Here is an 11,451-nt window from a genome sequence, read left to right as displayed (position 1 = left end):
CAGGATTAGATTTGCTGCCCTCACATAGTAAAAGGTCTCCAGGATTAGATTTGCTGCCCTCACATAGTAAAAGGTCTCCAGGATTAGATTTGCTGCCCTCACATAGTAAAAGGTCTCCAGGATTAGGTTTGCTGCCCTCACATAGCATGAACAAACTCGGCATCACCACTTTATGCCTCCTTGTAGGTACATTGTGCTGATGCGTCCACTGTCGCATGTCCTTATACCAACCTTTTGCTGTTGTTAATGTAAGGGCGCATGTAAAATGAAGCGATCACACTGTTACCTTAGGGACATGCCTAACCAGTGTTATTGTTAATCTAATGCCTCCAGTGATAAGATGCAATTAAACTGTGTTACAAATGGCACTCCTGCTGTTTTCCCCAGTATGGTAAGTAAGTTGCTCCTTTACGCTGCTGAGTGTCCTGGTGTCCCCACGGTCCCATGCCCTTAAACCAACTCTTTAGCTGCTATTGATTTACTGTGTCTGGTAAACAAGCAATGCCACCATTAAAGTAATCCCATATTTGAGGAATCTCATTGTTGATCGTAATGCTTCTGGTAACATGAAGCATTGCTGACGTTTTGAAATTTCTACTGTCCTTGCGTGATTGCCATGAACATAATTAAGATGCTTCTTTTCATTTTGTATATGTTTCGTATATTCTTATTGACTAGCAACTGTTTACTTTCTATCTTTTTGTGCAGATAGGGATATCCATTTCACCTTGTTGCTATTGTGACCTTTTGGTGAACTACACAAAACACTTTTTTGGAATGAGTGTCTTGTGCAGTTCAACTAAAATGTTACATGGGCAACATCTCTCAATTTTGGTGGAACTGCACAAAATGGTGATTGGAGTTTCCAAAATCTCCGTCAAATTCTGCTGGTAATCTCGTGCAACATTTTATTAGCCTTTGCAAGATGAGCCGTAGCTGAATGATGCAATCTTTGCTTCATTTCAGGCGAACTGCAGAAAAAGTGGCATGAATTGAATCATCGGGTGGAGCTGCAGGTTGACTTCCATTAGTGCCAGTATTATAGTAATCATGCTCTTTATTATCTGCGCTGTGCAAACAGGAATACTCAACTATAGATATTGTGACGGTCAAGAGCATTCGCCAAGTTCTTCGATTGTATGACATGGCTAGCCAAGATGGATTTAATCCCGATATTCACTTTATCAAAAGGCTCTAATGGGTTGGTTCTGAATCTTGCAAGCTGGGAATCAGTGAGATGTGTAGGCATCTTTGTTGTACTTATTATTTGAATCTTATTTGTTGGTGCTGAATCTTGCAAGCTGGGAATCAATGAGATGTGTAGGCATCTTTGTTGTACTTATTATTTGGATCTTATTTGTTGGTTCTGAATCTTGCAAGCTGGGAATCAATGAGATGTGTAGGCATCTTTGTTGTACTTATTATTTGGATCTTATTTGTTGGTTCTGAATCTTGCAAGCTGGGAAACACGGCATGATGATGCAGAGGACAACAACCATAACAAACAGTTCAAACTTGGTAGTATTATCTTTGTGAAAGTGCGACAAATGTGCTGGTCGTGAGCGTCCTGAGAATAATAATTCTAATTGTTGTGCATGTTGATCCTGTGGCACTGATAGAACGAGCGAATGCATTGCTTGTTTTAAGTATAAATTTCTATTAAAGATAATTAAATTTAAGTAAAGTGACCACTAACTCATGTTATTACAGTACCAATACAGACCCGCTCGTGAACCGACGTGTGGCCGAGGGTGCATCTTCTGCCGGGCGTGCAGCGGACGAGGGAGGGGTAGTAACTGTTGTCGCCTGTACACACTCAGCTTACTGTTGAATCCAGTTCCCCAAGAGCTGAAAAGCGAACTGCTGCCGCCGCCTACACACTCGTTCACTCGAAGAGACTCCAATGGCGATCCGAGGGGTGAGCCTGCTGGATATGGACTTCTGCAAGGAGTTTCCCTTTGAGTTCGCCGTTCATTCCTATGGCTGCACCAAGTTGAATGTGATGTACACCAACGATACGGACTCGGTGAAGCTCTGCCTCGCCTCAGTCCTATGGCTGCACCAGGTTCTGGAGCATTCGCCCGTTTCATCGACAGCGCCGACTGCACCTTCGCTACGATGGAGAGAAGGAAGAACGCGACGATTCGGCCATCTGGTGCAACAAGCTTGTCGACATCCAGAAGCAATACAAGATCATCAGCAACGGGCGGGAGAAGGACTCCGTGGTTGACCTCGCTGAGACCATCGTCGACCCCTGATACGCCAACATGAAAGAAGACGACCTGAACACGTGGGAGGTACCTCTGAATCTAGCCTACATAACCTACGCGGCCAAGGACGCATACGCATGCTACGACATGTACAGGCAGATCTTGGACATGAGGGCGTGTTTGCTTCCCGTAACCGACGAGTACATGGACAGCCGCAGCGTCATGATCAAGCATGCCAGGAAGGTCTAGATGTTGTACTTTATCTGTTTATAAGCACCTTTATCATCTGAGTGTTTCATGCATTAGCCTATGTGTCGTAATTATCTGTTTTGTCCGAAATATTTCTTTTAAGAACCCGTTAACCTGATTGTTTTTTAGTGGCTATTTTCTTATGTATGTAAACTAGTTCACTTGTCCGTAAAAATAAAACTAGTTCACTCGGCTGTCGTGCTTTGAATCTCCTTCCTCCCAACATATTCCCCTCCTCAGGTGGACCCAGAAGGTCTCAGAATTTTCTCCCACTTTCTTTTTCGATGTAAACTGAGTTTTCTCCCAGTACTTTCCCCTAGAACCAACTCAACTGTCCCACGTCTAGCCTAAAAAATAATAATAACTCATCAAATTAAAATGATATTTTATTTCGTAAGTTGAAAGTTCTTACAAAATAATAATAATAATAATTGTTTATATATAACTTGGCAAGTTAACTCCTAGTGATTGCGTACATAAGCTTGCAAAGATTTTACTGACGTGCAATCATGTGTTTATGTTTTTATAACATTTCTCCGTCTAGCCCAACATGATATTTTTCACCCAGCCCAGCAAGTCCGCGGATTTCGAGAAAAATGCAAATGGGATTTAAACGGACTGCATAGATGCTACATCATTGTTTCACCCAGCCCACCAATTGGACTAAAAAAACAAATGGACTGGCTGACGTGTGGGCCAGTAGGTCGAAGCCTAAGAAGGCGTTGGATTTACATCCAACGGCCGGCATTCTTCTTCAATATCTCGTCTGCTTCCCCCAGCGCTGCCGGAACCGCCTGCTCCAGCCTTCGGGGTCCAGCGGCGTTGTTTTGCGCTCCTCAGCGAAACGCTACCCCGCCGACGGCCAGGCCATCCCTCCACACCGCACCTCCTGCTATTCTCTGCCGAGTGTAGGCCCACCCCGCACCCGAACCAGTCAAGTTTCCCACTCCTCTCCATCTGTGACTCCACTGCCGCGTCTTCCCCATCTCCAGGTCGTTCCAGTCTGGGGCCTCGCTGTCGTCCACCGCCTCGGTGCGCTCGGCGTGGCGTGGTCAACATACAAGAGTCATCGGAAGAGGACTGTACGTGGAGAGCCTGACGGCTGGGACCCACGAGGTCCATGGTCGCACGCAAGGAAAGTTCCTCCTTATTACGCACTGTACGTGGGAAGGGCTTCTGTATTTCGCGAAAAAAACGTTCCCCCTGCTGACCGGTCGGACCCACCAGCTATATCTTCGCACGGAAGGAAGTGCCTCCTTATTACGCACCAAAAAATGAATACCCCCTGCTAGCTGGGACCCACCATAGTGGGTGGCTGACTTGTGGGCCTACTAAGTTAACGAGGACGGAGGGCTTTGTCAACTTAGTCAATATGAACGATTCTAACTCCAGTGACCGTACGATGTCCATCCAACGGCCATAGTGCTTCTTCAACCTCTGGTCTTCTTGCTCCAGCCGCCCAAAGCAGCGCCGGTCGTGCCGCGTGCTCCTGCCTCTCATGGCCGACTGTGATGCCGCGGAGGCCTCACCGCCCCCTACTACTCCCACCGCTGGCCCAGGGTATCCCTCTACTCACCCACACCCCCTGTTATTCTGCGGCGACGGCAGCCTCACGCCGCAGCCGAACCAGTGAACCCTCGTACTCCTCTCCGCGTGGGCATCCACTGCCGCGTCTTACCCGGCTCCGCGTCGTCCCCTTCCTAGGCCTCGTCGTCGTCCACCGCCTTGGTGCTCTCGGCGCGGCGTGGTCAATGTGGTCAACGACCGACTTCCATCGGAAGAGTACTGTACGTGGAGAGGCTGACAGCTAGGTCCACAGCCACAGCCCAGTTTTTTTGTGATTTGCCAAGTAAGTCGCTTTGTCAGGCCTGTTGGGCTGCAAATCTTTCAAGACGAGGAGAGCTTCATTCGGCTGGCCGAGAAAATGGCCTATCAGTAATGAGAAATGGGCTGTACATTTTTAAAACACATCAAACCGGCAATTAGTTTCAAATATCTTTTTTTTCATTTCGACATTTTAAATTACATTAATTTTTATGCGTGGAGAATTTGTTGGATTTTATATTGATATACATTTATTTTTAAAATCAGTTTGAATGTGAGTCGAAATTTCGGGATTAAAAACAGTTCAGACCGCACCGAAATATGCAAAATTTCGTATAATTTTTTAACCGTGGCCACAATATGGGCTGTAATGCTAACAAAAAGAATATGGGCTCCAAAAAACCTTAAGAATTAGCAATTGGGCTGTAAATTATTAGAAATAATGGCAGATGGGCTGTATGCTGTTTTCCACAGATTTGAGGCTTTCCTAAAAAAAAGGTTGACGCACAAGTAGTGACTGTTGGATGTCCATCGAACGGCCGTCGTGCTTCTTCAATCTCTGCTCTTCCTGCTCCAGCCGCTCAAACAAGCGCCGGCGGGACTGCCTGCTCCCTCCTCCCCGCGGCCGGCTGTGCTGCCACGCAGGCCTCACCGCCCCACCGTACTCCCATCGCTGGCCTAGCCATCCCTCTACTCACCCACACCTGTTGTTATTCTCCGGCGACGGCAGACGAACCAGTAAACCCTCGTACAGTCGTACTCCCCTCCGCGTGGGAAACAACTGCTGAGTCTTCCCTGCCTCTGTGTCGTTCCCTTCCTAGGCCTCGCCGTCGTCCACCGCCCTGGTGCTCTCGGCGCGGCCTGGTCAACGTGGTCAACGACCGACATGCATCTGAAGTAGACTGTACGTGGAGAGGCCGACAGCTGGGTCCACGGCCGCACGCAAGGAAATGCCTCCTTATTACGCGCAAAATAATGATTCCTCCACCTGACATCAGGGACCCACCGAAAGGGCCTCTGTATTTCGTGAAAAAACGTTACCGCCGCTGACAGCTCGGACCCACCAGTTATATCTTCGCACGCAAGGAAGTGCCTCCTTATTACGCACAAAAAAATGAATACTCCCCTGCTAGCTGGGACCCACCATGGTGGGAGGCTGAGTTGTGGGCCTACTAAGTTGACTGGGACGGGGGCCTTTGTCAACTTTAGTCAATATGAACGATTCTAGCTCCAGTGACCGTACGATGTCCATCCAATGGCCGTAGTGCTTCTTCAACCTCTGGTCTTCTTGCTCCAGCCGCCCAAAGCAGCACTGGTCGTGCCGCATGCTCCTGCCTCCCGTGGCCGGCTGTGCTGCCGCGGAGGCCTCGCCGCCCCCTACTATTCCCACCACTGGCTAGGCCCTGCGGCGACGGCAGCCTCACACCGCAGCCGAACCAGTGAACCCTCGTACTCCTCTCCGTGCGGGCTTCCACTGCCGCGTCTTCCCCGGCTCCCCGTCGTCCCCTTCCTAGGCCTCGCCGTCCTCCACTGCCCTGGTGCTCTCGGCGCGGCGTGGTCAATGTGGTCAAGGAACGACTTCCATCGGACGTGGACTGTACGTGGAGAGGCTGACAGCTGGGTCCACGGCTGCAGCAAGGAAGTGCCTCCTTATTACGCGGAAAATAATGATTCCTCTACCTGACAGCTGGGACCCGCCGGACGGGCCACTGTATTTCGCGAAAAAACGTTTCCCCCTGACTGCTGGGACCCACCAGCTACATCTTCGCACGCACGGAAGTGCGTCCGGGCAAAAAAAACGATTCGCCCCCCTGACTGCTGGGACCCACTAGCTACATCTTCGCAGGCAAGGAAGTGCCTGACAGTCGGGACCCACCTGGTCGAAGCGTACGTAGCGTTGTCATTCTGGTCGCGAACGTGTACGTACATATATACTGGTGGATGTAGAGCCGCGCACGTGTCGTAGTAGAGGCGCGTACGTGTCGTAGTAGAGGCGCGCACGTAGCATGTACACGTACATACAGCGGCCAGGGTGCAAGAAAGAAAATATGGCCACGTATGTGTACACACGGGCGGGGTCTCGAACGCCTACTCGCGCATACGTACGGCCAGGGCTCGTGTACATGGCTGGGTCGGAACGGAGAAACAGCGTCGTCGTCGTGTTCATGGGGAGGCAAGAATGCGTTGTGTTCATGGGGAGGCAACGGAATGCGTCATGTTCATCCGGAGGCAACGGAACACGTGGGAGCCAACCGGCTGGGTCGGAACGGAATGCGTCGTCGTGTTCATCGGGAGGGCTTGGACGGAACAGCCGATGGAAACGAGGCCCGGCGTACCGCAGAACGGAGGAAACGGCCTTGTGTTCGACCGGCCACGTTTGAAACGGGATCATGTTCATCGGGAGGGGTCTGGCGTACCGCAAAACGGAGGAAACAGACCTCCTACGGTCGAAACGGGGTCCTGTTGATCGGGAAGGGTGTGGCGTACCGCAAAACGGAGGAAACAGACTTGTGTTGGAGCGCTACGGTCGAAACAGGGGTCCTGTTCATCGGGAGGGGTGTGGCGTACCGCAAAACGGGACTCCACGGGATACTGTTCATCTCCACCGTCGACCCCCTCCAGCCTCCACGGGCTACTGTTCATCCACCGTCGACCTCCTCCAGCCTCCACCTGCGACTGTTCATCCACGGGCTCCTGTTCATCCAGCCTCCACCACGCGCTACTCCACCGGCTACTGTTCAACCAGCCCTCTCCACGGGCTCCTGTTCAACCACCCCTCCATGGGCTACTGTTCATCCAGCCCTCCACCGTCTACTGTTCATTCTGCCCTCCATGGGGTGGTCCTGTTCATCCTGCCCTCCACGGGGTCCTGTTCATCCATCCCCAACCGGCTCGATCGATCGGGGTCATGTTCATCCAGAGGCAACACCACGGTGTCCTGTTCATCCACCCCCATCGGAAACTGTTCATCCAAACCCCCCCAGCAACGCTCACTGTTCATCCAGAGGCAGCATCGATCGGCTTCAGTTAGCAGCAGTAGCGAAGGAATCGCTCGATCGGGTTCAGTTAAAAGCCATCGATCGATCGCTCGGGTTCAGTAATGTGTAGCCTGCAGTGCAATCGCTCGGGTTCAGTTAGAGCCCAACGCCTCGCTCGGGTTCAGTTAGAGCCAACGCCTCGCACACACGCGCATACGTGTACGAGAGAAACATGCATCGCTCGGCCCCGACCTCCCACCGTAACCGGGAACTCCCCGAAATTTTCCTCGCCCTCACTTCTACCACGGTTTTTTCCGTCATGGACGGCCCAAAGAATGTCATGCAACTGCGTCTCCGGCCCGCCTAGGACAAAAAGCCCATTTTCTGTCATGATTTTTTGTCATAGAAGTAGGAGCCCACCACATCTATGATGATATCGGGTTTTGTCACAATTATCGTCATAGAAGTGTCATATGTATGACAGAAAAAAATTCGTTCGGCCCAAAATGTCACGGATGTGTATTTTTTTTAGTGATATATCATGAACCTGAGCTTACAGATCACTACATGCAAGTGTTAATGAAGCCGCTGAAGCCCGGTCAAGCCCCAAGGACCAAATTCCTTGTGAAGGAATTTTAGTACGTGCCTCGGACTGTCTATCGCATTCTGACGAAGACATTGAGTCCAATCAAAGGCCACTTCTCGAATGATGAAGAGATCGTTGGCATCATGAAGAATCTGCTTTTCAACATCATTCATGGCGTTCCTATCAACTACCATGATTTCTTCATGAGGACTCTGGCCAATGTTGCATTATCTCCATTTGAGTTGAAGCCTTACGTCCTTGGATTATGGGATTCCTCAAAACAAGGTCTTCACTCAACTACAAGGCTGACTTTCAAAATCATCTCAGCTACTTGCCCCCCATTGAAGTCCTCAAACGGACATTTTCCTCAGCTGATGAAAAGGGCAAGGCCACTGCTGTTATTGATGAAGGCATTCGTCCATTGGATGGTCAGTTCCACAATGCTGCATCCTACTCCACCAATGATGACTCTACCACTCATGACTCTGCCGCCAATGCCTCAAAGCAAAATCCTCAAGGCACAACTCCAAGGGTGATGATTGATCGTGAGCTTCTCCTCAGTCTTCACCAGAAGGTCGATCGCAACCACAAATGGGTTAAGCATCAGTTTGGTTCAATTCTTCACAACATGACTACTACACACAACGCAGTGAAGAAGAACCACTACTACCTCCATGAAGTCTTCGGTCGCACCTGGGCTGTTCTGTCTCATCTATATGGTGAAGAAGATCTGAAGTAAATGGGTCTCAAGCAGGACTTTGACTAGTCTCAGCCACCAGCGAAGAAATTCAAGAAAGTCAAAGTTCCCTCCTTGGTGGCCAGCTCATATTCTTCATCGCGCGACACGGATGAGCATGAAGATTTGGACGACACTGCGGCAGGCCCTACTACAACAACCGACCCCAACAACGCTGGCGCTCCTCCGTCAACATGATATTCTTCAGGGGCGTTAGTCCTCATTTTTCGATCCTTTTGGTCATTCGATGACAAAGGGGGAGAAATTTGAGTTAGTCTTCAAGCGGGTCTCTATATATGGGTGTTTTTTTGCTAAGTTACAACTCTCGTTCTTTTGAAGACTTTGCTGGATCGAGTTGTAAACTTAAACCTGATGGTGGTCTGATACTTTTGCTGTGTTCTTCTGCATGCTTATTCCTCATATATGTTAAATGCACGCATGCTGAATTACAACAGTCACCATATTTCATCATGCATTTCAAATTCTTCATATTATATGTTAAATGCGTGTATGAATTACAAGATATAGGGGGAGATCTCCATGATTCTACTCTTCAAGTGTGCATTGCTTCAAAAGCAAATTCCTCACTATGCACATCTTCAGGGGGAGTTCTTCTATATCTTGCAATCAAATTCCTCAATATTAGTATCTACACTTCATATGTTTTATCCCCATTGAAAACTTAACCTATATTGTCATCAATCACCAAAAAGGTGGAGATTGTAAGTGCATCTAGTGCCCCTTAGTGATTTTGGTGTATTGAAAACTTATAGGTTAAGGAACTAATGTGTGTGTGAGTGTACACAGGTCTATAAGTCTATGGGAGTTTGATATTTACAGAGAAAGTCGACCCCTAAAAATGAATGTCTTTGACTGAAGACTTCGGATTTCTGAAGACTTTCTGAAGACTTTGAAAGTGAAGAAATTGGTGTGACCATGAAGACTTGGTATTCATGCCAGGAACATGAAGCGTGAAGACTTTTGTTTTCGTAGTTTCATTTTTCTCTTGCTTGAGTCATAGGAAACACCGTACTGTTAAAGGGGGTCGAGAAAATACTAAGGAAAAATTTCCAAGTGATGCTCATCTCAAAATCCTACACCTACCAATCCCTTCGAGTGAAGCCATTGGAAATCTCATGCAGTTCAGTCAATTTCTTCAGTGACAGAGACGAAGTTCTTCTGGTCTCTGAGGAATTTGTTCTGACTGAGGAGTTAGGAATTCGCCAGTGCGGATTGTCTACAAGTGAGGAACATGATAGCCCTGAGGAATTTGATAGTCAAATTTCCGACCGTTGCTGTGCTACGCGCCAGCTGTCCCAAAATAACTACCCACCTAATGGTCATATCATTGAAGGGCATTTATGTATTATCATATCGGGCTGCTCCCTAGGCTATAAATAGCCGCCCCCTACAACCACTAGCTGGTTGGTTGCTCCGAGAGAAACTGACACTTGTCATTTGAGAGCATCCCATCCTCCGAGGACTTTGAGCGAAAATCATCAAGTGAGGAAAACCCAAACCCAAACACCTACAAACCCAAAGTGATTGAGCATCACTGAAGAGATTGATCCTGCATAGATCTGACGCTTCTTACCTTTGAAGACTGTGCATCTTTCAGACGTTTAGGCGTCATGGTCTAGAGCATCCAAGAGAAAGTTGTGGATCACCGAGTGACCGAGTCTGTGAAGGTTTAGAAGTCACCTGAAGACTTACCACAAGTGATTGGGCGAGGTCTATGTGACCTTAGCTCAAGGAGAATACGGTGAGGACTGTGTGTCCGGAACTGTGTGTCCTCAGGTTTAAATACCTAGCCGCTCCAACCAGACGTACAACTGTCACAGCAGTTGGAACTGGTCTACCAAATCACTGTCTTCACCAAGCCTACTGGTTCTATTTCCTCAACTCTTTCATTTCCTCATTACTGTGTTGTGTACTTGTTCATATCTGTTTGAAGACTTTGATTGAAGACTTTCTCAATTTCCTCAGTTCAATTTCTTCACTCTGTTTGTCTTCATCCCGTTTATCATGTGTTTACGCTTTCTATACTCTGTGCTTGTTTTCATTTCATCATGATGACCATGCTTATGTTCTGTCATGTTTGCATCTGAGTACTTATTCCGCTGCAAGTAGTTCTTCGCTTAGAAATTTCCTCACCCTGAAATTCCTTAGTGAAGAATCCATAAAAATCGCCTATTCACCCCCCCCCTCCCTCTAGTCGACTTAACGCACTTTCAACATTCCAGTCTCCTTATGCGACTAATGGCTTCATCACAAGTTATTTGCTAATAGTCGAATGCAAAAGCCGGTAAATGTGTCTGCTCCAAGGCCATCACAGTGGCCGCCACCGGCCCAAGGTTGTGCTAAAATAAACAATGATGCAGCGGTTTCTGTAGGAGGAAGATATGAAGCTGTTGGCACAGTCTGTAGGGACCAACATCGACTGTTTCTTGGAGCTTCGGCAATAATGATCAGGCATATCACAGATCCTCAAATGCTGGAATCGTTGGCTATAAGGGAAGCCCTCTCACTCTCGATGATCTATATGTTCAGAGCATTCATGTTGCCTCGCATTGCAAGACGGTGATCGACGGCATAAAGAACAAGACTTTTGCAGTTTATGGAGCATTCTTCTGCTTTTCATTAAAAATGTTAATATTTGAAAACTGCTAATTTTTTTATTTGAAAAAATGAATTCAAATTTTGAAAACAAATGGAATTCAAATTTAATATTAACAGTTTTCAAATTTTGAAAACTGGAATACAAATTTTAACTATTTGATACAAGAGATTTTAGACCATTCTTCTGCTTTTCATTTATGTAATATAGTATATGAAATTAGGAGTTTAAATTTTGAGGCTCACAATCTA

Source organism: Triticum aestivum, chromosome 6D (assembly GCF_018294505.1).
Source record: "Triticum aestivum cultivar Chinese Spring chromosome 6D, IWGSC CS RefSeq v2.1, whole genome shotgun sequence".
In the NCBI taxonomy this organism is placed as follows: domain Eukaryota; kingdom Viridiplantae; phylum Streptophyta; class Magnoliopsida; order Poales; family Poaceae; genus Triticum; species Triticum aestivum.
The sequence above is the reverse complement of the archived record's forward strand: the minus strand, read 5'-3'. Positions refer to the sequence as shown.